The following is a 25247-nucleotide window of genomic DNA, read 5'->3' on the forward strand; positions in this document are numbered from 1 at the left end:
GACCCATAATGCTCTCACAGTACAGGTGCTCTTTGCCCACATGTGCACCTCTGTCAGTGCAGGTACAGTGGGTCTGGGTAGATGAGGCCAGAGTAATGATGGGATTTCTCTTTGAGGCTCTCTCTGCCTTTGCTAACACCTCATCATAGGTGTTTGTTCATGGTCATCTGGGATAGACTGATTTATCCAGACTTTCCTCACGTGAAACATGGATCACCACGATAAACACTGAAATTCGTTCTAACCACATGCTTACCCTTAGGGCCTCTTTCACACCCTTTTTTAGTAAGGGATACTTTTGTAGGTGTGTCATTCTCGTGGATTGTGAAAGAGATGATGCAAATCTCTGCATGGGAGCACCTGGCATGTTTCTGGGTTCCATCATGTGCCAGCTGTGGGTCACTTTTCAGCAGAAATTAAAATATGCTCTTTTTTCTTCATATAGAAATTGTTTAGTGTAAATCATGGTATCACTATTATTAACATTGCAGTGTTACCCCTCATGGATGGTTCAAGCTTCTTCCCACACAAACTCTCTTAAATCCATGGAGGAATGACTTGGAATGCCACAGGGTATGCACCCAAATGTTATATTCTCTACATCCTGGTATTTAATAATCAGTTGGTGTTCCTTGCCTCCCACATATTGCTTGGAAAATGTTCTCATTAATTCAATCTGAAGTAAATCCAGTGTCTTGTGCTATTGAGGCTTTAAAGATCAGGCTGGATTGGGGATGGTAGAAGGCTGGTAGGTGTCATCAGGCTCACATTGCTGTGGTATAGTTTGGGGTTTTTGGTGTTTGGGTTCTTTTTAATTCCCAAAAATTTATAGTATTTCTTTGTAAGACTTTTGTAAAGAACACATCTTGCCAGCTGGGATAATTTGCATGGTGGTTTTTCCCATTTCCCTGCTCCTGCTGTTTATGCAGGGATGTAATTTCAGTTGTAATTTGACACAGGCTCATTTTTCTGTCACTGTGAAGATGTTGGTGAGGGGAGGTTTGCTCTCCATCTCAACTTGATGAACAATACAATATTCACATGCTCTGTGGACCCTGTATTTCAATTTGGCTCATCATTGGATGAAATATGGAAAATGTTCAGTGCTGTGTAATCAAATAATTCAAACCCTGCCAAGGCGAGGAGGTGAGGGGTGGGAGTGTTGAGTTTAAAAAGCAAACCCTGACATCTGCACAATCTTTGGTAGGTTCTAAAGTAGTTTTAGGAAAAGACTGAGGAAATGCAGGCCTGTCTTGAAGAGGGAACATGGAGAATATGGAGAACCACGATAAATAGAGAAGCCCTTGGTGTAGGGTGCATGGAGAACTTGGAATGCCACAAGTTGGAATGGTCTCAGGAGGGATTCACATTGGGAGTTTGTAAGGGTGTGTTGTCCTGATTCCTTCCTGCTGTGTTTGGATGGCAGAGCATGGAAAACTGGGAGTCCTTGACTTGAGGTAAGCATGACCCAGCACCAACCACAACATCAAAGCCTTAGCAATGGAATTCTCATCCTAAATCCCACAGCACTGAACTAGCTCCTGGGAGGAAAAATATCTTAGGCCCAGCCAAAGACAGGGCTTCTGAAGGAACAAGAATTTGCTTTGCTTTCATTAATCTTCAGAGGGGTGGAACAGGATCAGACATGGAGGTGACACAAGGAAAATTTGTGAGAGTATGTTGGATTGGGATACTTGGATGTGTCCATAATCGAAGGAATGCAGAGGCTGAGACAGAACAGTTGAATAACATTATTTTTGGCTATGAAAGACACTTTCAACAGTCACATTTTTCAGAGCCTCCCCATTTTTCTTCAGTGATTCCCAAATCATTACCTGTTGGCAGCTGGGATTTGTGCCTCTAGCACTTGGCATTCTGATGACATCAGTTCTCTATCACTTGTTTAGTTTTTCTCCTTGTTGTAGGGATTCTGAAGTTTTTAATAATTTTATAGGCTGTACAGAACAATAATGTTATGCAGAGAAGAAAATATCTAAGTTTTATTCAAGGGTTTTTTTCTCATTTGAGGTTTGTGGGGAAAAAAAAAAAAGTGGGTTTGGATTTTTTGAGTGTTTTTCTTAGTGCAGCCTCTTCCAATTAAGAACTTCTTGATAAGAAACAGATTATTAGAAGAGCTCTCACAATATGAGAATGAAATGAGTTGTTTGTTTTAGGCTTGTAATTATTCTCAGCAATGGTTTTAGAATTGTAACTAATTTGTAAGCTTTAATAATCATAATATGCCATCACACCTTGCAGCATTCCATGGATAAATCCATCTCTGCTTCCAGCTTGGAGTATCAGCACATTTAACGTGCTTGTGTTTCTCATGGTTTAATTAAAATTTTAATCACCACAATTTCAAATTGCCCATTCTGGCAGCCTGTGGTTGGATGGAATGGGGATCAAATTGTTATTTTGGGAGAACGCTGGGATTTAGAGAGGAATTTGTGCAGCCACCCATGGCTCAGGTGGTTTGGGGCATTTGAACACCAGTGTGCGCCTTCCTCCTCCATCAGTTACAGGCTTTTTGTAAGATTGCTTTCTCTGGCACGTGGGCAGCAAGAATTCTGTGTCCCTGACAAATAAAATGAGTATTTTTCCCTCAGAATTAGTGAGGAGAGGCAGCCGGAATGACTCCCTGTCTGTAATGCATTCATTCGGAGCAGAACAAATGGTGTGAGATCCCCGCTGTCTGCTCAGGTTCCAATTTCATTACATGATGACTTAAAAGAGAAAAAAAAATCTTGGGATGTTATTTTGCTCTATTTGAGATGTGGAAGGAATTTTAAGTTCTTTTATGTCGAGACCACTTTGGTGTAGTAAATACATAGCTGAATATTTGGCTTCAAACAGAGATGAGAATAATATATTTTGTCATATAATATAAAATAATAATATTACCACATAATTCTCTGATATAACATAGCAAATAACATCATTCAGCTGAGAGGCTGCAGGGGCTAAGGGTGAAACTGAAATCCTGGAGAGCATTTCAAAACCATCAAGAAAATATGCCCCTTATTGAAGGAAACAAATATATTCAACTGTGGTCTCAGGAATGGAAACACCAAAATCATCCAGACTTTAAAGTAATTTTGATTTTTTTTTTTATTAATATGCTTATGACACTCAAATGTCCACAGAAATTAATGCTATTACAAAACCTCGGTAGCTTTAAAATTAATTATTCTTTGCCAGGAGCAAAGGCTTAAAGTCACTTGTGATTTTGTGAAAGAAACATTTGAGAGGAAAATTGTCCTTTTTTTTTTTTTTTTTTTTGGCTTTTCTACTTATTGTGGCTTTAGTCAAAGCCTTGTTTTTTACATTATAGTCAAAAGTCTTTAAATCATTACCCTGAGCCTATTTAAAGCAGTGAGGCTGTTCATTGGGCAATGCTGTGAAAAGGTAACCAAAAAATTATGACTGGTCACTTAAATTCTATGTTTTTTAACAATTTCCTGTGGGGTTGAACCAGAGCTTCTGGATATTGGGGTTTTCTTCTTTTTTTTCCTTATAGCTGAGGAAGGTGGAGGGTGTGGAGCTGGCAAAGGGGTAAATTTTAATGTTTTTTGTCCTGCAGACACTGTTCCAAGGCTTTACCAATGGGAAATGCCACAGCTATGTTACCAACATAATTCCTTTTTTTCTGGGAAGACTCTGTGATTCAGCTGATAAACATTTTTCTCTGCATTTGATTTCACTGCTTGTTTTGTTCAGTATAAGGGAAAAGGCCTGCAAAGGGTCATGGAACTCCATCATTTAATTTAGGGAGGGATTGAATCAGAGGGTCTTGTTTTCAGGGGAGAAATATGAAATAAAGTCTGTGCATTATATGCTGGATATAAAATGCTAGTTATAAAATTGCAGATTTATTTTACAGATAATACTTAACTTTTAAGTAGTAAGAGGATGATGTTTGCCAGCAATAAAGAATTGATTGGAAGGTAATAGGGTACCAACAGCTAGATCATAAAACAGTTTCCCCCAGTGTGGCATGAGAAGAAATTACACTTCTCATGGATGGCAGAGAAATTCTGCTGCACACAAATGGGATTAGTTAAAGGGGGTGCATGAAAGGAATCAAAATAGGACGGGAATATGCTTTGCTGAACATCTAATTGCTACATTAAAAGAAAAACAAACCAAACCAAAAAAAATTTCTTCTGAGCATCTTCTGACTTCAGATACAGCCAGAGCCAAGAAGGGGAAACTGCAGCCTCAGAATTCTTCCTCTGAGCTGACTCTGCCTTGGTTTGTCAGGGAATCCCAAACTGGTTTGGGTTGGAAGGGACCTTAAAGCCCATCCCATTGCACCCAGTGCCATGGGCAGGGACACCTTCCACAATCCCAGGGGGCTCCAAGCCCCATCCAGCCTGGCCTTGGACACTGCCAGGGATCCAGGGGAGCCACAGCTGCTCTGGGCACCCTGTGCCAGGGCCTGCCCACCCTCCCAGGAAATAATTCCTTCCCAGTATCCCATCTAACCCTTCCCTCTGCCTTCCATGTGTCCTGACACTCAAGGCCTTTTTAAAGAATCTCTCCCCATCTTTCTTGTCAGTCCCTCACGTACTAGAAAGTCACAACTAAGTCACCCTGAAGTTTCTCCTCTCCAGGCTGAAGAATCCCCATTTTCCCAGACTTTCCTCAAGTGCTTCACCTTCCCGAGGCTTTACTCTTGAATTTCAAGAAAAATGTCAAATTTTCTCATATAATTTTCTTGAAAAAATTGCTTTTGTTCATCCCTTTATCCACTGGGACTTGCCATTTCCTTTCCTGGATGGCTTCCTGCCTTTATTACTTAATTATAAAATAAATGGATTTTATTTAGAAATTTTCTGGCATATTAACAATGAAGGTAATCATAAATCCTGTAATGGAGTGCCCATCCCTGGAGGTGTTCAAGGAAGGGCTGGAGGTGGCACTCAGGGCTCTGGGCTGGTGACAAGGTGGGCATTGGGCACAGCTTGGACTCCATGGGCTGGGAGGGCTTTTCCAGCCTAAATGATCCTATATTTCTATAATGAATAGGAAGAACTGCTGGGAAAATCTAAGTGCATCTTCTGGACCATTTTTGTTATATGCCATAGACTGAGGCAGATCTCTCTTCCTAGGGATGAAGTGCAGGCACCTCTACAAACACATTTGTATTTTGAAGATGTTATTGGCAGCAGCAAGAACTTCAAGACTGCCTCATTAAGTGGTGCACACCAGACTTAATGGGAAAAGTTTGTTCCTTCCCCTGATTAACAGGGAAAAAAATATGAATTTTTAGCATCAACTCTCAGATTGGATACCCTGCAAAATTGTGACATTCCTGAGATTCATCCAGGTATTAGAGATCATTCTGGGATTCTGAATCCACAAGAAAAGTATCCCTGGAGTGGTGCAATAGTATTGAGTTCTGGCTGGGTCCATCTGTCCCCCTGGCTTGGGGATAGGTGCACATCAGACCTCTGATGCCAAGTGCTTTGTGTTGCTCCTCTGCCTGCCAGGCAAATGTGGCAAATGGAAAATGTGCAGAAACTGCCTGGAAACAAACTCATTTCCTTTGTACAATTTGCTCTGTAGAGCACAAGCAAAGAAGCAGAAAAACACAGTAATTAGAATCCTTTTCTTGTAATGGATATTACAATTATGAATGGGTAATTTCCCTGATTTTTCTCTTCCTCACTAGCCTGGAATTCTGCATGAGCAGACCCAAGTGCTTTGTGTTTCTGTAAATCCCCTCCTGATTCAGTGTTTGAGGCTGGTTTCTCTCCCCCTGGCCTGTTTAGAAGTGAGAAGAGAATATCCTGTGCCACAGGGGACCTCTGGAAGGGGCAAGGATGGAGACCTGAGTGTAAAATCCTGGCTCTTGTGCTTGGTGAGGATGCAGGAGCTCCACATCCTGCAGTGCTGTCAAGACCTCCAGGCACACTCCAGCAGTGGTTCCTCCTTTCTGTGGTGTCCTCTGGGTGACACTCTGCTGTCTCTCTGATTTTCAGACTCTCTGCAGATGTGGCAAGATGCTCGTTCAGCCATCAGCAGCACAGCAAGTGGTTTTCAGTTTATCTGGGTTGGCAAGAGACGGTTCTTGGGTCTCTTGAACCCCTGGAAATGACAGCAAAAGGAGATTGAGAGACATGTCTGGACAAGATTTTGTGCAGCAGGACAGGATTTTTTTTTCTCTTTTCCTGCCTTCTTCCCAGGAGACTTTGTGGGTGGGAGTTTTGCCTGCTGTGTGTGTAAGTTCTGCCTGCTGTGTTTGTTTCTTTAGGATGGTTGGATTTGTGCATTTTATGGATAGATGGGACTGCTGAGAGATTGCCTTTGCTTTTGTTTAACCAAGTGAACTCTGTATTTTTTGGCCAGCTGATATGTAGAATCACAGAACCTTTAAGGTTGGAAAAACCCTTTAAGGTCATAAGACGCAAACATAAACCCATTATCACCCCTAAACAATGTCCCCAAGTGCCACATCCACACAGCTTTTGAACACCTCCAGGGATGGGCACTCCAAAGCTCCCTGGGCAGCCCCTGCCAAGGCCTGAGCACCCTTTCCATGCAGAAATTCCTCCTGCTGTCCAAGCTGAGCCTCCCCTGGCACAGCTTGAGGCCGTTTCCCCTTGTCCTGTCCCTGTTCCCTGGCAGCACAGCCCGACCCCCCCTGGCTGTCCCCTCCTGTCAGGGAGTTGTGCAGAGCCACAAGGTCCCCCTGAGCCTCCTTTTCTCCAGGCTGAGCCCCTTTTCCAGCTCCCTTGGCTGCTCCTGGGGCTGCTGGATGTGTTAACATGAAGATAAGCATATAGATATGACATTATACAATACTAGTTTAGCTTTTCTTTCTAATTCTCTATTTTGCATTTCTGCATTGCAGCACATTATTTAGTCAGGGAACATGGACAGGGAATATCCTTCCCTCTTGGCATGCAGATGTGAATTCACAAGCAAGTGACCTGATGGAAGAGGTGTTCGGGTTGCTTTTACTTTTAGTGATTTATTTAGTATCACTGTAATTAATTATGCAATGTTACAACCTTGAAATCTTCAGTTCTCCTTGTCTTTAAATGATATTAAAACTCTTGATAGCAGCATTTGGCTGCACAAGCATGTCCCTGAAATCCATATCCCACTGGTGGGCCCAGGACTTCCCTGCTCCCTCTGGATTTGCTGCCTCTGTGAAGATCAATGCCCCAGAGTTGCCAGTAGCTCTGGATGAGCAATGCCCTGACTTCTGCTTCATGTCCCTGGGCTTTGAATGTGTCCCCAGCCTGAGGAGGGGTCACAGAGCCCCACATAAACCCTCCTCTTCTAAAGAACTCTGCTTTGTGTGATCCCTGTTCAAACACAGACTCCTGGCCTTTCACTAGCAGGACATTCACTCTCCTGGGATAAAGTGGTGGAGATTTGTCCGAGCCATGAGAGAATGGACTACATGACAGAGAGAGATTAAATGGTTCTGCTGTTGCCAAGGGTATTCCCTGTGGACAATACCAGAATCATTGATCCTGAAGCTCAGTATGATTCTTTGTTTTATTTTCAGGGCTAAGATTTAAATCCTTCCAGCTCTTTTCCTTCCCATAAAGTACAGTAGAAAAAGCATTAATGAGCAGTGTGACATGAAGAAATCATGGTTGTGAACCCAAAAATGCCATCAGATTTCAGTTTATCAGTAAATTAAGAACCAGATCTGGTGATGTTAAATACCATTTAGGGATTGTTTAGCCCCCTCTAAGGACCTGAGGGGCATTAGGAGAAAGAAATATGATGCTGGATGTGCTGTACTTTTGTTAGTTATGTGAAATTTAAGAGATTAAGCAGACAAAAGACTTTGTCTCAGCAGGAGATGCTCCCAAAGGTTGGGATAACAGATAATCCCCTCATACTAAAGCTGTATATCCCAGCTACAACAGCAATCAAAGCAAAGCCAGGACAGCCTGCAAAAAACCTGCCTGAAAGGCTCTCCGGGTGCTACAGAGGCACTTTCAAAGTTGATAGAACAAGATCAATTCCCTCTTTATCTAAAAACTGCATGTTGCCTGTTGGGGCTCCTCTGATGCTGCCAGGAGCTCTCTCCAGGGAGGAAATCTCTGGGATGTCACCTTATAGAGTAGTGTTTAGAAGCTGTGATGGATACTATGAATGTTATAAAGCCCTGGAACTTTGTTCCAAACTTACTGGGGTAGTTGAAAGCCAAGTGAAATGTAGGGACAGCATTAGGATGGCTGAGGGTACAGCCCACCGAAGAACCCCAAGATGGCAGACACCACATGAGGAGTCACTCACCCAAGATGGCAGACACCACATGAGGAGTCACTCACCCAAGATGGCGGACACCACATGAGGAGTTACTCACCCAAGATGGCGGACACCACATGAGGAGTCACTCACCCAAGATGGCACACACCTCATGAGGAGTCACTCACTCAAGATGGCAGACACCACATGAGGAGTCACCCAAGATGGCACACACCTCATGAGGAGTCACTCACTCAAGATGGCAGGCACTACATGAGGAGTTACTCACCCAAGATGGCACACACCTCATGAGGAGTCACTCACCCAAGATGGCACACACCACATGGAGCAGGAGTCACTCACCCAAGATGGCACACACCACATGGAGAAGGAGTCACTCACCCAAGATGACAGACACCACATGAGGAGTCACTCACTCAAGATGGCAAACACCTCATGAGGAGTTACTCACCCAAGATGGCGGACACCACATGAGGAGTCACTCACCCAAGATGGCACACACCACATGGAGCAGGAGTCACTCACCCAAGATGGCAGACACCACATGAGGAGTTACTCACCCAAGATGGCAGATACCACATGAGGAGTCACTCACCCAAGATGGCAGACACCACATGGAGCAGGATTCACCCACCCAAGATGGCAGACACCACATGGAGAAGGAGTCACTCACCCAAGATGACAGACACCACATGAGGAGTCACTCACCCAAGATGGCGGACACCACATGAGGAGTCACTCACCCAAGATGGCAGACACCACATGGAGCAGGAGTCACTCACCAAAGATGGCACACACCTCATGAGGAGTCACTCACCCAAGATAGCACACACCACGTGGAGCAGGAGTCACTCACTCAAAATGGCAGATACCACATGAGGAGTCGCTCACCCAAGATGGCAGACACCACATGGAGCAGGAGTCACTCACCCAAGATGGCAGACACCTCATGAGGTGTCACATCTCCCAGATGGCACACACCTCATGAGGAGTCACTCACCCAAATGGCAGACACCACATGGCGTGGGAGCTGGCTGCTAAAGATGGCGGAGCGCGTGCACCGCAGGAGCAGCCACCTTGATCCTCTGAAGATGGCGGAGCGCGGGGAGCAGCCTGCAGGGGCAGAGATGCCGCAGCAGCCAGGTGTGGGTGGGGCAGCGGCTGGAATCACCCCTGTCGTGGCGCCTGGGACTCCATCCCGTGCTCCCAGCAGAGCTGCTCCTGCTCCCAGTCCTGCTGCCGCTCCCACAGCTGCCGCAGCCTCATCCCTTCTGCAGCCAAGACTGGAGCAGCCCCAAGAACCACATTGCTGAGGGATACACAGGACACCCACAGAGCACACCGAAGTCTCTGCCCTGCTTCCACCCCCGAGAAGGAGCATTTGCAGTATTGCCAGCACCATTCCTATCAGACACCATCCCAGCACACATTAACTTAAAACTACGAACCCTAATGAGAACTGCACACATGTCTATTCAAACTTAAAACAAGACCCCAGCCGTGCCTCCACAACCCCTCTTTGAATGGGGTTGGTGTGTTTGAGGAGTATGAGTTCTTTAATTCTTGTTTTATTTTTTGCCAGCAGCAGAATTACTTTATTTTTAACCAGGTGGCAGCTCTGATGGATATTTTGCAGGCACAAGTATCTGCTGACCTGCTGGAAACAGGGGAGAAGTGGGAAAATACAAGTGAATTCCACTTAGAAGTTGCAAAAGAGAGTGCTAGTCTGAACTGCCTTTTAGCCACTGTCATCAGGCAATCAGAGCAAAAATGTCTGTGAGGAGTTCAATTTTTAGCCTTTCCCCTGGGGCTCCCTGAAAGAGCCCTTGCCTGGGGCTGAAGCTCCATGAAAGATGCTGCTCACTGGAGCTTGGCACTGCTGGACATGAGGGTGGGCAGGATTTCCCACTGCATCCCTTCCCATGGGAAGGCCAGGGAAGGAAGCTCCAGGCGAGGGGCTGTGGCAGCAGTGATGACTTTGATGCTGGCAGAGCCTTTCCACGCTCACAGGGGCATTTCCCAGACTCTTCCCCCTTTTTCTTTGGTGTAAGGATGCCTTAAGGCTGTTTGGATCCGGTTTCCTGGGATTTCTCCTTGCTTTCTGTGCCTTGCCAGAGCCTCCTGTCGTGTGCATCGGGGGTGCGTGGGTGGCTGTGCTCCTGTGATAGCTCTGAACACTTCAGCACAACGATGCAATTTCAGAAAGGAAAGATTAGGGAAAGATTTTCTTTTGCCTTTCAGTTGTGAGGGCTCCTCCTGACAGCCAGAAGCCCTTTCAGACATTACCCTGTTATCTTCCTTGAGCTGTGACTTTTATTTTTCCGGTGATATGCAACCATGACATGATGAAATGCAGAACCATCATCAGGCTTTTACAGAGACAGATCTTTGAAGCTCAAAACACTTGCAAGCTCATGTTTAAGATTTCCCTTCATCAGTGAAATGTCACAGCAAAAAAATGACTAATTTTGTACTAAATAAGGGACAGGAGAGGTACACTTCTATGGGAGTGCTGCTGCACTTCCCAAATTTAAATAGCTGTTGGTGATGATGGCAAGTTCCTAAATGATTGCCATGATGGAGATGAGTGATCCAGCACTGGGTGGCCACATGTGAGGGTAGTGTCAGGTTATTCTTTGGAAACCACCTACTGTGTAGTGCCCTCCTCCCCAACATCTGCTGTGCTCTTCATATGTCATGTATTTCTCCTCACTCCCTTCTTGGATTTCCTTGTTTCTCTTTTCCCATCTTAGCCTTTAAAGCCCTGCTACCTCCCTGGAGTCTTTGTTTAGGACTTTGGAGGCCATGCTGAGGAAGGTGTGCAAGCACCTTGCACCCAGTTCACTGAGCTGTGATTTGGGCACAGCAAGGATGGAGAGTCCTGGAGGGTTCATCAAATCAAGCCTTTATAATTGCAGAAAATAAAAGGAATATTAGAAGAGTAACAGAAGAAAAAAAATCTCTCAATGCCCAGGCTATTCTCTTTGTAACCTTTAAATGCAGTATAACCACCAGGAAAGCACTGAAACATTTCATAACTACCACGTGAGGACAACGATGCAGACATAGAATCATAGGATCACAGACTGGTTTGGGTTGTGAGACACCCTAAAGCTCATCCCATGCCATGGGCAGGGAGTCTTCTACTAGACCAGATTGCTCCAGGCCTCATCCATTCTGGCCTTGGACACTTCCAGGAATGTGGAGTTGTTCTAACATTGTTCTGTACAATGAATACGGATGAGAGGACAGCTGTGCTGAGTCTTGGCTGAGCATTACCTGGTGTTGAAACAAAGTTCCCTGGGAGAGGAAAAAAAAAAAAAAAGTGCATGTAAGAGCCTCACTATTTGATCATTAGTTAAAATACCACACCAGTTTTTGGGCAGTGAACTTTGAAAATGATCAGTTAAAGGGTTTGCTTTGATACTGAGGGTTTGTAATGGTGGGTGAGTGATTCCTGCACCATGTGGTGTATGCCATCTGGGAGATGTGACTCCTCATTAAACCCCTGGAAGGTGTGTGTGAGGTCACAGCTGAGCTCCCAAATCCATGCCTGTGTGTCCCCACAGCACATGAAGCTGCTTGGAGGAGCTTTACTTGAAGAGCTTGTTTTTCTTACTTGGTGTGTTTGCCTCAGTCACGTGGAGAGCTTTTCTCCACACTGCTGAGTGTAACCAGGGAGGTCTCTGGGATTCCACTCTGCTGCCTTTGCTGTTCTGCAGCATTAGGCATTCCCCCTCCTCCTCCCATGCTTCAAAGGTAGTGGAACCCAGCCCAGAGCCCAGCTGTGTTCCTTCCTCTTAATCAGCAGCCACAAGGCACCCTACGTGGCACCTTCCTGTTCCCCAATGGAGACATTTGTACCTTGGCATGTGGGACATGCCCTCCATGGAAAATCACCAGCCAGGAAATTAAAGGTTGTTTTTAAGGCCATGAAGAATCCCAGCGCACTGTGATGCCAGTTCAATATTATTGCATGTCCTTTGGTAGCCTTGGTATCCTTTTTGCCCTCTCACAGAATGATTGAGGCTGGAAAATCCCTCCCAGCCCATGGAGCCCAGGCTGTGCCCAGTGCCCACCTTGTCCCCAGCCCAGAGCCCTGAGTGCCACCTCCAGCCCTTCCTTGGACACCTCCAGGGATGGGCACTCCAAAGCTCCCTGGGCAGCCCCTGCCAAGGCCTGAGCACCCTTTCCATGCAGAAATTCCTCCTGCTGTCCAAGCTGAGCCTCCCCTGGCACAGCTTGAGGCCGTTTCCCCTTGTCCTGTCCCTGTTCCCTGGCAGCACAGCCCGACCCCCCCTGGCTGTCCCCTCCTGTCAGGGAGTTGTGCAGAGCCACAAGGTCCCCCTGAGCCTCCTTTTCTCCAGGCTGAGCCCCTTTCCAGCTCCCTCAGCCTCTCCTGGGGCTCCAGCCCCTTCCCCAGCTCCGTTCCCTGCCCTGGACACGCTCCAGCCCTTCCAGGGCTCTCCAGTTAAAACCAGTACCAACTTTGGTTTCGGCAAGAGATCAACACCAAAAAAAGGCTCTGCAAAGGCTTTTGCTTTCAAGAACTTGTGTGTTGATTCTTTTAAGGCGTCACTGCAGTAAAGCCCTGGGAACTGCACAAGAACATAGCAAGTAAAAAGACAAATTGTACTAAGGTGCTTCTGTTCAGGCATAAAACTTTATCTCTGCAAACACCTGGTGGAGAGGGAAAAATATGGAATAAGGATCAGCACCAAGGTATCACCCTATCACCTCTTAAATGTGGGAGATACTGCTGAGAAGTCATATCAGCTCAGGCACCTCAAAATCCTTCTATGAGCCTTCAGAGCTCAACAATTCCTCTTTCCTCCAAAAACTGTGGCACTTGTGCACCATCTCTCAGTCTACCAGAACATACATTCATCCATTTATCATAAAACAATCAGTCAGATGAAGCAACCTTTGGGGTTTTGGAGCCTGAATGTTTCCCCATTCTGTTTAGTAAAATATTTATCTTAAGGCATTTTTTGAAGTTTAGTTTTGCTCCCAGGTAAGTGTAAAATGCATGGCAGTGCTTTTCCAAAGGCTGAAGTTTTGAATAGTATAGTTTATAAATATTGTATTAAATGCTTCCCCTCAGCATGAGGAGCATTGGAAATACATCGAGAGTTTCTTCACTAATTTCAGGAGATAATGCAAGGGTCCAAGGAGGAATATATAAAGTTAGAAAAATAATTAAGGGATGATTGTTATTCAAGTCACCAGACTCAAGAAGTTCACCCTGAAGCATCTGCAGAAGTGGCCAGAACAGTCTGAACTGTCACCTGTGACCCACTCGAGTGCAGAAAAGGTCCCAGAGGACTGACAAGGGAAATTCTATTGCATAAATCATTGGTTAAGTAGATTTGTATTTTTTTTCCAATTCAGTTGTTCTTTTAAAAATTCAGAAGTCAATATCAGAATTGTAATGTGGGGTAAGCCTCCAGAAATGTAGTCATGGCTGAATGTGAACCCACTGTCTTCCATGCCTGCTGCCACACAGGGAGGTGTTTTCAAGCCTGTCCCGAGCTTGTGACAAATATTAAGCCATAATTGTCATGTTATTTTTTTTTTTTTTCTTCACTGGATTGTGAGAGACCATAGATTAGGACCAGGAAGTCGCAGACAGAGTGGCTTCAGAAAGGTCTGGAGGTATTTCAACAAGGACAGACTTAGGATTCTAAATGACCCAGGAAGAAATGATCTGAAATAATTAAGATTTATTTGGCAATGGCAAAGAGAGAAGAAATGGCTGTGCATAGGTAACAGGTCTGAAAAAGGCCTCAGGAGGGGTCACTGGGTGAGTGGCATTGTGCAAGGAGTCACGGGGTGTATTTGGGGTGTTCACTTTGAGAGGTGCAGCCAAGGCCTGGGATTGTGGAGGGACAGAAACTCCAAAGTGGGGGAAAAGGGGTTATGGGAAATCTGAATTCTTTCTCCTAACACAGGGAGTAGGGTTGGCACATTTGCAATGAAATTATCCAGATTTCAAGCAAGCCAGTGGATTCTGTGCCACGGCACAGGCAATGCTCAGGGCTCACTGCCTCGGAGAATGAGGGGATGAGGAGACCTTGGAGCTGCTTCCAGGGCCTAAAGGGGCTCCCAGAGAGCTTGGGACAGGACACAAGGAATGGCATTAGGAATCTCTGTAAAATAATTTTTAGGCTACTTGCCATGAAAATAATTTTATGACTTGCTTTTATTGTGCAATAAATTACCCACAAAAGAGGATAACAGATTAATTTAACCAATTTAACTTAATCCCAAATAAGTGTGTTGTTTTATTAAGCAATGCTGTGGTGTAATTAAGAGTTGTAACTGATTAAACACCTTGTAAAGACAGGGCTGTTAATTAATACTAAATTACAATAAAATTACCAAAGTAACATAAACAAGCCATGTAAATGTTTTTAAATGACAGGGATAATTCATCAGCCAAAAGCTGCTTATATGAACTATTTCTCAAAGAGTTTGCTTCAATTAATATGCATATAATAATTGCAAAAATGGAAATGGGGCAAGAAGAGCTTTCATTAAGTTTTTTTCAATTTGAATGACTCCTTTAATAAGAAACATGGGAGATTTTTAAGCTGGATATTCTCTAATAATGTTGAAGAAAACACCTTGAACCCCAACTTATGGTATACAGGGAAAAATCTAAAATTAAACCTCAATGACACTTTCAAGACCACCTCTGCACCTGACACTTGTTTGTCTCACTAGAATACAAATCTGAACAACTCCTGCCTTGCTAAGCTTTAATGTGAATATTATGTATTAATGCTACAGCTCCAATTCAGATCTCATTTGCAAGAATGTCAGGAAATGGCTGAAACTTCTTTGCATACCTAAAAGGTTTGCTGGATTGGCTGGTTCACAAGTGCTGGAAATCCCATAGGTATTCCTTTGTCGTTGAGAATTAAGTAGAGAAACACAAAATCCAGGATATCAAAGTGCAGGCCTACAGGGGCTTGTGGCTGCAGGAGACACAGAAATAGTCCTGAACTTTTCCAGGCTTGGGATCAAATCTGATTAAGACCAAATAAGTTGAAGCAGGTTTTAGCAGTCTCTAAGAACCCCCAGAGCAAGACTGCCAAGGTGTAAAATACCACTCAGGTCTTGGGATTTCATTCTATGTGACACAGTATACAAACTCCTCAAAATATATCTCAGTTTTAATGGAATTTTGGAACTTAGTAAAAATTTAAATGGATTTTTTTTTCTATTATCTCACAACCAGAAGCCCTAGAAATAAACAGTGGATTTTTCTCAGCAAGCTATTCAAATTTAAAGACTAACATTATTATGCTTGTATCATGCTGTTGAATAATGCTGCAAGTGCTGAAATTATGCAAAATAGAGCTGGTGTGGGTACAAATTGAAGTCCCAATGTCTAAACCAGCAGGCACAGGGCACAGCATTCTGTGCACACAGCCCTGGAACAGCCCCAGGGAGGAGAGCCCAGAGCCTCTCTGGGCAATCTGGACACCACCAGTGACAGACCTGTAGGTAATTTTAAGGTACAGATCTGGGCAGATTTGTGGGAATTTACACCCTTATTGTGCACACTTACTGTGTGTGATCCTTAACAGGAATGGCCTTGTAGGTACCCCCTTGCTTTCAGATGCCAAAGTTCTTGCAGATGTGAGTGTTGTCTTGAGTACTAAAGGCCATGAGTTTCTGATTTTATCTGTAGTTTTGTTTATCAGTGGATAGAGGGCTGATGGAGGAAAAATAGCTGGGAATGTCTGTGTCTGGAGATATAAATCTATACATTGCTGAAAGTTTCCTTGAACAGTTTTGTGTAAGTGGGAAAAAGATTAACCAAGCCAAATACAGCCTAAAATGTGCTTACATCAATATTACACAGAAAATATTACACAGACTGTGGGATGAAGACTGTGAGAGCCTTTACACCTCAATATACTGTTCAGACATTCCTGAGCCTTATTAATCTGGAGTGTAGGAGGGAGATTTCAGGAGGATAGGGATGAGGATGAAAAATATGCAAGAGCATCCCTTTGTTTAAAAAGCATGGTGTAATTATGTACTGCAAGTTCATGTCAATCCTATTTACAAACTCCTTCTGAGCTGTGGGAACACCCAGAGTGTAAATGAGGGATTGTGTCTGGGAGCATCCATGCTCTGGTTGAGCCAATGTTGTGGCTCAAACCACAACATTGTGTTTATGGTCCAGCAGCAGCTGCAGCTCCATGTTTGCACAGATAAATCCCGAATTCTTTCCTGTCCTGTGTGGGTTTTTGCATTTGGTGCCTCTTACTGTCAGTTTGTAACTGCAGGAATGGGAATCTGATTGAACCCTGCATCCAGTGCAGACCTAAACTCCCCTGAGGACTGAGGTTTGAAATGCACATTGGGGGTTAGGTACCCCATCTTTCCAGAGTGGAAAGGCTTTTCCAAATTTCTCCCTGTCTGTGCCAAGAAGGACAACGTGCAGCTCCCCATCACCGTCCCTGCATTCCCACCTCCCCAAACCCCACAACTGCAGAGCTTCTGGGGTTTCTTGCCAAGTGAACCCTTCCCTTCCACTCATTTGGCTGTGATGGAAGCAGGTTCTGGAGCACTCCATGGTCTGTGCTCCCAGCAGGGCTGGGAGAGTGGGAGCCTAGCCAGAGCAGAGTGAGGAGCAGCTGGACGTGGGCAGGGACACACATGGGCACTGCCAGCTCAGCTCTTGGTGGAGCTGGAGCTGCTGAGGACAGATCCAGGAATTCTGCCTCTCCCTGAGTTTCTCTCCAGCTTCCTGATGAATAAGAGCATTGCAGAGCAAAAGGCTGGCACAGTGTTTTCTGCTTTTAGAAAGAAGTCAGGATTAAGAAAGCTAAAGCAATTGCAGCCCTAATTAGCCAGAGAAAAGGTATTTTTTGCATCTCTCCTCATGACAAACCATTGGGGTATTCCTTGTTGGAGGACCAATTTCTTTTGTGCTTTAAGACATCTTCCAAAAGGAATATGATGGGGAGGAACAAGGCAGTGCCCCTGTGCTGCCTGCACACCACATTCCAGGGATGGGAGTGTTCATCTGGAGAGGAGGAGGCTCTGGGGACAGCTCAGAGCCCCTGCCAGGGCCTAAATGGGGCTCCCAGAAAGCCAGAGACTTAGGACAAGGGGTGGAGAGTGCCAGGACACAGGGAATGGCTGCCCACTGCCAGAGGGCAGGGATGGATGGGATATTGGGAAGGAATTGTTCCTGGGAGGGTGGGCAGGCCCTGGCACAGGGTGCCCAGAGCAGCTGTGGCTGCCCCTGGATCCCTGGCAGTGCCCAGGGCCAGGTTGGGGAGGGGACTGGATGGTCTTTAAGGTCCTTTCCAACTCAAACCATTCTGTGGTTCTACAAACGAGTTCAAAACCTCACTTCTTAGAATTCTCAGCTCCTGGCCCGGCTGTCATATTCAACATCTAGCAGCAGAGAATCCTTGTCATCTGTTGGGTGGGTTATGAACCTCCCACACATCAAGTTTTCAAAAATCTGGAAAGTTCAGGGCCTTCTTGAGTCTTGTTTTCTGCTCTGATTTATCAGAATTTTGCACTGGAGTCTGAGGTTCCACCTTGAGCAGCTTGAAACCCCTAAAACCAAACATTTTCCAAGGCACTGTGGAATTTTGAGCAACCTGCCCTTAGAAAAAGATCCCTAAGTCTTTTTAAAACTACTGTTTAAGTTTAATTTTATCATAAGCAGTAAATTCTTTAAATACACTTCAGATGTAGTTATGAGTTTGCGTGGCAAAGAGCGCAGAAAAGAGAATTTAGATTTTCATTTTGGAATTCAATCTCTGCTCCTGTGTGCAGCCAAGCAAATTCCACCAGCTGAGTGAGAGCAGCATTTCCATGCAGTAGAAACAGAGGCAGACATAAATATATATGAAATGTATTCAGAAAACATGAAATAATGCTAAAACAAATCTTACTTTGACTCAAGCTTACTTCCCATTGCCAAGAAAAACATGACTGGGTTGATTTTCCACAAAAAAGTTGGCAGTAAATCAGCATTTCATGGCTCCAATTTGACAAGAAAACTTTTAATAAAAATGCCAGGGCAGTAGCCTTTACATATTTGTAGTATTTGATGGAGACTTTTTGGAAGATGATTGTTTTCCAAGAGATTCTAGAAACAAAACCTGTACTTTTTTTACCAGTAAAGGAGTGTATATATGTAACTCAAACCTGGAGCAGATGAGTTATATTAGTTCTAGAGGATATAGCTGCATTTGTATTTTTGCTGCTGAAAACTTTTAACACACATTTCAGGCAAAATCAAACCCTGTTTTTTGCTGCAGATGAGGAGAAAAAATGTTGAAAGCAAAAGAATTCTGCTGCCCACCCCAGCCCAACCAATTTTTGTTCATTAATGTGCCTTGCAAGCAACAAAAAAAAAAACAACAAGGAGTGATTTGTCTTTGCAGAAAGCAGATTTTGTGAATATTTCAAGGCCGGATCAGTATCCTTTAATTTCTTGAGTTAGAGATAAAAATTTCTAAAGTTCTGCATCAAAATGCCAGATCAGCCACTGAGAGAAGTGCAGAGATGGAGTTTGCTAGGGGGTTAAATAGGAAAATGTACACATTGTAAGCATCATTACAAGTAACACTGGCTCCATTAAAATGAAGAGGGTAATTTTCAAAGCTGCAGGAGAGATTTAGCAGTCTTGCTTCATGAGAAATGTGGATTTGCTTTCCTTAGCTAATACTGGTCTTCATGCTGGTTTTTAACATTTCTTAGTGGTTACATGAGTTACTTCTTTGGTTGGAGAAGAGGCTGAGTGAAAATGTCGTGCTGGGCTGAAAAAGGTAAACTTCAGGTGGAAACAAATAAGGCAGGGCCAAGAAATTAATGGAGGTGATCTTTTTCTGAATTCCCAGCTAATGTTACCTGTGGAGGTCAGGAGGGTTCAGGTAAGGTCAGACTGGGAGGGAACTTCAGGAGCCTCTTTGGAGAGGTGTAACCACCAAAACCCTGGAGCCCTGACTTTAAACCTAAACCTTACCCTCACCTCTCACCCCACTCCCATAATCCAATTCCTAGCCCCACTATGTTAATCATAGAATCATGGAATGGTTGAGGTTGGAAGGGACATCAAAGCTCATCCATTTTCATGGGCAGGGACAGTATCCACTATCCCAGGCTGCTCCAGCCCCATCCAGCCTGGCCTTGGGCACTGCCAGGGATCCAGGGGCAGCCACAGCTGCTCTGGGCACCCTGTGCCAGGGCCTGCCCACCCTCCCAGGAACAATTCCTTCCCAATATCCCATCCAGCCCTGCCCTCTGGCAGTGGGAAGCCATTCCCTGTGTCCTGTCCCTCCATCCCTGTCCCCAGTCCCTCTCCAGCTCTCCTGGAGCCCCTTCAGGCACTGGAAGAACTTGGAGGTCTCTCTGGAGCCTTCTCTTCTCCAGGTGAACACTTCCAGATCTCCCAGCCTTTCCACCCCTTTAATCATCTCCATAGCCCTTAAGAAGAAGGCTGCCCTCAAAAATGAGAATCTTAGGAATGCACCAAAATAATGCTTCAGATTTAATGATGGGAGTTATTTTTTTCAGGAGTCACCAATTGCAGAAATTAAGTTATTCTTTAATTTCAGCCTGGAATATGCAGATAATGAGCACAATGTCATACAATGATTCAATGCCATTGGTGCTTATTGTTGTTTATTGAATTTTGGGTCAATTCCACGTGGTTTGGTGCATGTGAATGAGGAAACTAAGGCAGATTTGGTGTCCAGTAGGCACCAAATGCTCTGCTCTCACTAACAGGGGTGTGAGAGTCCAAGAGGGTGACTGATCCTTCCCAGGGAGGGTGTAAAATCCAAAGCCAACCCCAAAATTAAAGTGTGAATGAAATGGATCCAGCAGCTCTTGCTTTCACCTGCTCCTCTCACACCAAAGCCCAGGCTGATGGAACAGCCACAGCCCACGGTTCTGTTGTCACCTTCCAGGGAAACTCAGAATTGAAGACTCTGGCTCTATTTACAACATTAAAACAGAAACCAATTCCCATCCCAACAGCCTATTTTTTTTTCTGCAAAACAATCTCCAGAACTACAAGCCCTTGCTGATTAGAGGAGAAGTGTTCTGCAGTGTGTGAACAACACACAGCGTGATGCATCTTCATTACCAAAATTCACAATGACGATCATTTATCATAAAAGCTGCTGAAAATGGGCATTAATCTCAGGGTAAAGCAAGGAGGAAACTCTCTTCTCATGGCAGTGGAATTCATTTAGTACCTCTCATCCATGCCTGAGGGAGTGGGAAATCTCTGGGCAAAGCAATTGCAGTCTCAGCAGTGTGGATTTTTAGGGGTAGAATGGGGAAGTCTTTTACTCAGATGTGGAATCCAGAGGTGACCACGCTGCTGGCAGAAGGTGCCTGTGTTTCACACAGCCCAGAGCAGCTTCCCTCTCATCCTCAGTTTTGGAAGGAACCTTAAAGATCTCCCATCCCAACCCCTGCCATGGGCAGGGACACCTTCCACTGTCCCAGGCTGCTCCCAGCCCCATCCAGCCTGGCCTTGGGCACTGCCAGGGATCCAGGGGCAGCCACAGCTGCTCTGGGCACCCTGTGCCAGGGCCTGCCCACCCTCCCAGGAACAATTCCTTCCCAATATCCCATCCATCCCTGCCCTCTGGCAGTGGGAAGCCATTCCCTGTGTCCTGTCACACTTCATCCCTTGCCCTCAGTCCCTCTCCAGCTGTCCTGGAGCCCCTTTAGGCACTGGAATGGACTTGGAGGTTCTCTGCAGCCTTCTCTTCCCTAGCTCTGTTTAAAGCAGAAAATAGGAATTCTATCTTTCAGGTAGAAGTTTCAGCAAAATATTTCTATGCTGAAAACATTTCTTTTTTCTTTTTAAAAATATATTAGAACCGTTGGATGTCTTCAGAAATACAAACAAATGTCTGCTGTAATGAACTGTCTATGCCTTATTTTTGTCTGGTTGTATTTCTTTCTTTTTGTATATATATATGTATAAATATATAGAAGAAATAAATGATTTGGTCAAGCAGACCTGGGAAGAGAGATTCACTCCCACACACATCTGGTGTCTTGTTAATGAAGCTTTTCCCATATATACTCAGTTAAATTCTGAAGGCTATGAAAATACCATGTTGTTTCCCCTTATGGAATATTTTGTTGGAAGTCATCACAACATGCACGTATTTCCCCAAATTTCCATCAGCCTTCAAAGCTGGGAGTTATCTCCTAAATCTCACTGCCCAATGTGGTGTGGATTTATTCCACCTCAGAACAAGGCAGCAGTTTGGGTTATTGCAAAGCAAACTATGTGCACCTAAAAGTCCATGTTTCTGCTTGGAGAGCATGGCAAGCTGGTGAATTCCCATGGAATATGGATTGTGTGCTGACCAGCATGGAGAGGAGAAGGCTCCAGAGAGAACTTAGAGCCCCTTTTAGTGCCTAAAGGGGATCCAGGAGAGCTGGAGAGGGACTTGGGACAATGGATGGAGGGACAGGACACAGGGAATGGCTTCCCACTGCCAGAGGGCAGGGATGGATGGGATATTAGAAAGGAATTGGATGTGTTTATAAGGACCTGGACTTTCCCAAAAGCAAAAGGTGCAATGAGCCCAGAAGCTGAGCAATTTTATTTTCAAGCCCCTCAGTAACAAGTTCTGAGGTGCCTCCCACTGTCCTTGGTCTTTCCCTCCACATTTGGAGCCCTGGAGTCTGTGCCCTGTGTTTCCCTTTGGTGCTGGGGAAAGGGGGAACCTCCAACCCAGTCCATGCCTGGAGGCCCAAATACCTCCTGAATTTTCCTGAATTCCTCCTTGGCACAGTATCAGTTGGAGCCAGTTAGATTTTCCTGTTCAATATTTCATCTTGGGGAAGGGTGGAGAATATATTTGAGTCAAAACAAATTACAGATGAGTGTCTGATGTGTTTTAGGGTGGGTATTTTAGAAGGATAAAACTTGTTATGAATTTCTCCCCGGTTTTTGAGTTGACAGCCTTCATGAAAATATGTAAACTACTTTAATGAAAACCTCAGGCGTTGTTTTCTTGTTATTTTTATTTTTTGAAGTTGTCTTTATCAGGAATAAAACAGCAAGTATTGAAATCTGTGTGTTCTACTCTTCTCTGTTTTTTTGGGAGATGGAAACTGTTTAAGTAAAGGAAAATGTGTGAGATTAGTTGCTCTTCTTAATCAGTAATTAAAATATGAACAATATCATTAATCTTCTATTTTACATTTTCCAGGTGATCAACATATAATCTCCACAGCTATGGCTGAGAAGTGCAGTAAAGGTACTGTGAAAATTCCCTTTTAATATGGGCATGTTTTTGCTGGAAATCACTCCCAAAATTCTCTCTTGAATAATTTGTAATAACCTGTATTTCTTGGGGCTGAGTTCACCTCTGGATGGTTTTCATTTGCCAATTTGTCCACTGCATTTCCTGAAAACTACTTTTTTTTTCCCCCTTGTACTCATAAACTTTTGTTTTCCTGATGTTAAAGGAATGTTTTAGGATGTCTGTACAAACATACAATGAGAACCATGCTTCCATGATGAAGGTCATTGAAATGACTAACACAAAAAATGTGGTAGGGAAAGGATGGAAAAAGTGTCCCTCTGGAACGCTGGCTGCTGCACACTCTGTGGCACAGAGAATTTGTTGATTGGGATCACAAGATGGAAATCGGCTCAGCAGCTCTGCTGGACCACAGGGAACAGCAGCTTGGTTTTGCTGGGAATGCACATCTCATGACCAGGATTATCTCCCTTCAAGTTGTGTTGTGATTGAATTCTGGCTGGGATTTTGAATACAGAGTGGCAAGAGGGGAAAAGTAGGAGGAGGAAATGTGGCAGCTTTTTTCTGGGTACTGAACTTGGGTGCCAACATAAACTGCAGTGGAAAAAAAAGGTAATTTTTTCCTTAGGAAAAATTCAGATAAAGGTTCAAAATTGATGAAACGGTTGTTCTTGAATGGCAGGAACTAAATCTTGGCAAAGAAATTGTCATGGCTGGATTTCCATTCCCTTTCTACGTCCATCAGTTTAATGTTGCTGTCAAGGGAAGAAGCTGGAAAATCATCCTGCAATTCCAATTCTCCTTTTAGTTGGGATTTTTTGTTGCTGAGTCTGCATGATTTATTTGACTAAAGCATAGCAAAGCTCTTGGCTTTGTTAGCGACTTCCTTTGGAGAAAGTGAATACATCACTTTTTCAATTATTATCTCTGCTCCCTAGCAAAAACCTTTAATGTTTATTTCCACCTGGGAATATAATGCATTCTGATGTGAAAGAATACTGGGCAAAAGGAGATCCTGGAAAGTCCATGCAGACAGCTGATTCCTTAGGTCAGGTTTGGAACAAAGAGTAATCCAGAAGGTCCTAAGTGAAAAGTGGGATAAAAGGGAAAATTCTGCTCAGCAGGTGATTTTATCTGAATACCAGGCTGGTTCTTTTTGCTGAGACAGTGAACATCTCACACTACAGAGATGCAGGGGGCTTAAGCTCTCTGGATTTATAGGCAGCATTTATTCATTGCAGTTCCCACAGGAAATTATTATTGAAAGCAGAGATGGCACAGATTAATACAGGAATTATAAGGAGCTGGCTAAGGCAGATAAGGAGCCTGGAAAAGAGGGGACTGGGACAGGATGAGATGAGCTCCAGGTGCAGGGGAGGAATCAGAATCATTCCTGAGGGACAGGTCTCATGAAGAGCCCTCCCTAATACTTCTTTAGTGACCTTGGCACAAGGTCTTTGACACAGATTTTGAAACTCCTGTAGTGCTGTGAAGGACACAAGAATTACACAAAAGAATTTTGTTGACTTTGTGGATTAGTAGAATAAGTGCAGCATAAAATTTAATAATCATAAGCTATTGTGTTAGGGACTAAGAACAGGGAGGGCTGCTGTAAACAAAACAAGAGTTTTAGCATTTTGGGAGTTCAACTTTTTCTTTTAGGGAAAGTGTTTGATTGTAGCACATAGCTGAAGCTTTCACAACTCCAGAATTTGCCAGGACACCTGTTCCTTAAAGAGCTCCACTTTAAATAGTTCAGAGCCTAGGTATGTTATAAAGGGAGAACAAATAAAATTTTAGACCCAAAATATCAAGTTCTGAACTTGATTCCATCAAGTATGAATCGGTGCAGGTGTGAAGCCAACCTTGCCTGGGAAGTAGGAGGAAGGTGCCAGACTAGCAAGAAGTGGGTTATTGTAGCATCCTTGGAACTGATTTTTATGGAACCAGCCCATCTGCCTCCTCCCCTCCAAAAATCCCCATTCAAACCAAAGAATGGAACCAAGCCAGGGTGGATCTTGGGCTCTAAGTGAGCAGTCCTGTTCCTTGAGGTAGGAAGCCTCATTAGGGGAGGGGAACTGCAGCAGCTCAGCCACTGGGACAGAGCTGGAGGCAGAACCCTCCCAAGGGGAGCTCAGAGGGAGCTCTTCTATTCCATGCTCCTGCCATGGGCAGGGATAACTTCCACCCTCCCAGGCCTTGGGTGCCAGGTCCCAAGCTCCATCCAACCTGGCCTTGGACACTGCCAGGGATGGGAAATCCTTGCAGAGTAGCATCCCCAGACTGATACCAAAATGATAGTTAAAAGGAGCAGGTGAACTCCAAAATGGGTCCTCATCACTGAAACAGGATTAGATCATCACGAGTGTGCTGTGCTCTCTGTCAAACCCTCTGAGGATTTGGGATTAAAGCCAAAAGGATGAGAAAGAAAAGGAATGCTCTAAAAATCAGTCAAAAAGTTGGTCAAAAGATAGGAAACAGAAGGTTGGAGTAACTGAGCAGTTTTCTGAGTGATGTTAGCAGCACGGTCGCCAAGGAATCTGCACAAACCTGTGATACTCGACTGATAAATGAGCTGCAAAAGACATGGGGTGTGCTTCCTCCAGAGCACTGGAGCTGAGTGCTGACTATGGAAAACTGCAGCAGGACTGAGGCAGAATTAACTGCTGGGCAAGGTAGTGGCAGGTAAAATCCTCCAGAGGTGGATGCAAAGGGAAGAAG

At 44.5% G+C, this 25247-nt stretch overlaps 1 protein-coding gene across 2 annotated transcripts in view; it reads left to right on the plus strand.

Moving 5' to 3' along the window:
- PCDH15 (protocadherin related 15) overlaps positions 1-25247 on the plus strand; it is a 643053-nt gene that overhangs the window by 255856 nt on the left and 361950 nt on the right. For both annotated transcript variants that reach the window (XM_056495514.1, XM_056495516.1), the window contains one exon: positions 22473-22520. The gene's annotated coding sequence lies outside the window, so the exon portion shown is untranslated. The remainder of the gene's footprint in view (positions 1-22472; positions 22521-25247) is intronic.

The sequence above is a fragment of the Oenanthe melanoleuca genome, chromosome 6 (genome assembly GCF_029582105.1).
Source record: "Oenanthe melanoleuca isolate GR-GAL-2019-014 chromosome 6, OMel1.0, whole genome shotgun sequence".
Lineage (NCBI taxonomy): Eukaryota > Metazoa > Chordata > Aves > Passeriformes > Muscicapidae > Oenanthe > Oenanthe melanoleuca.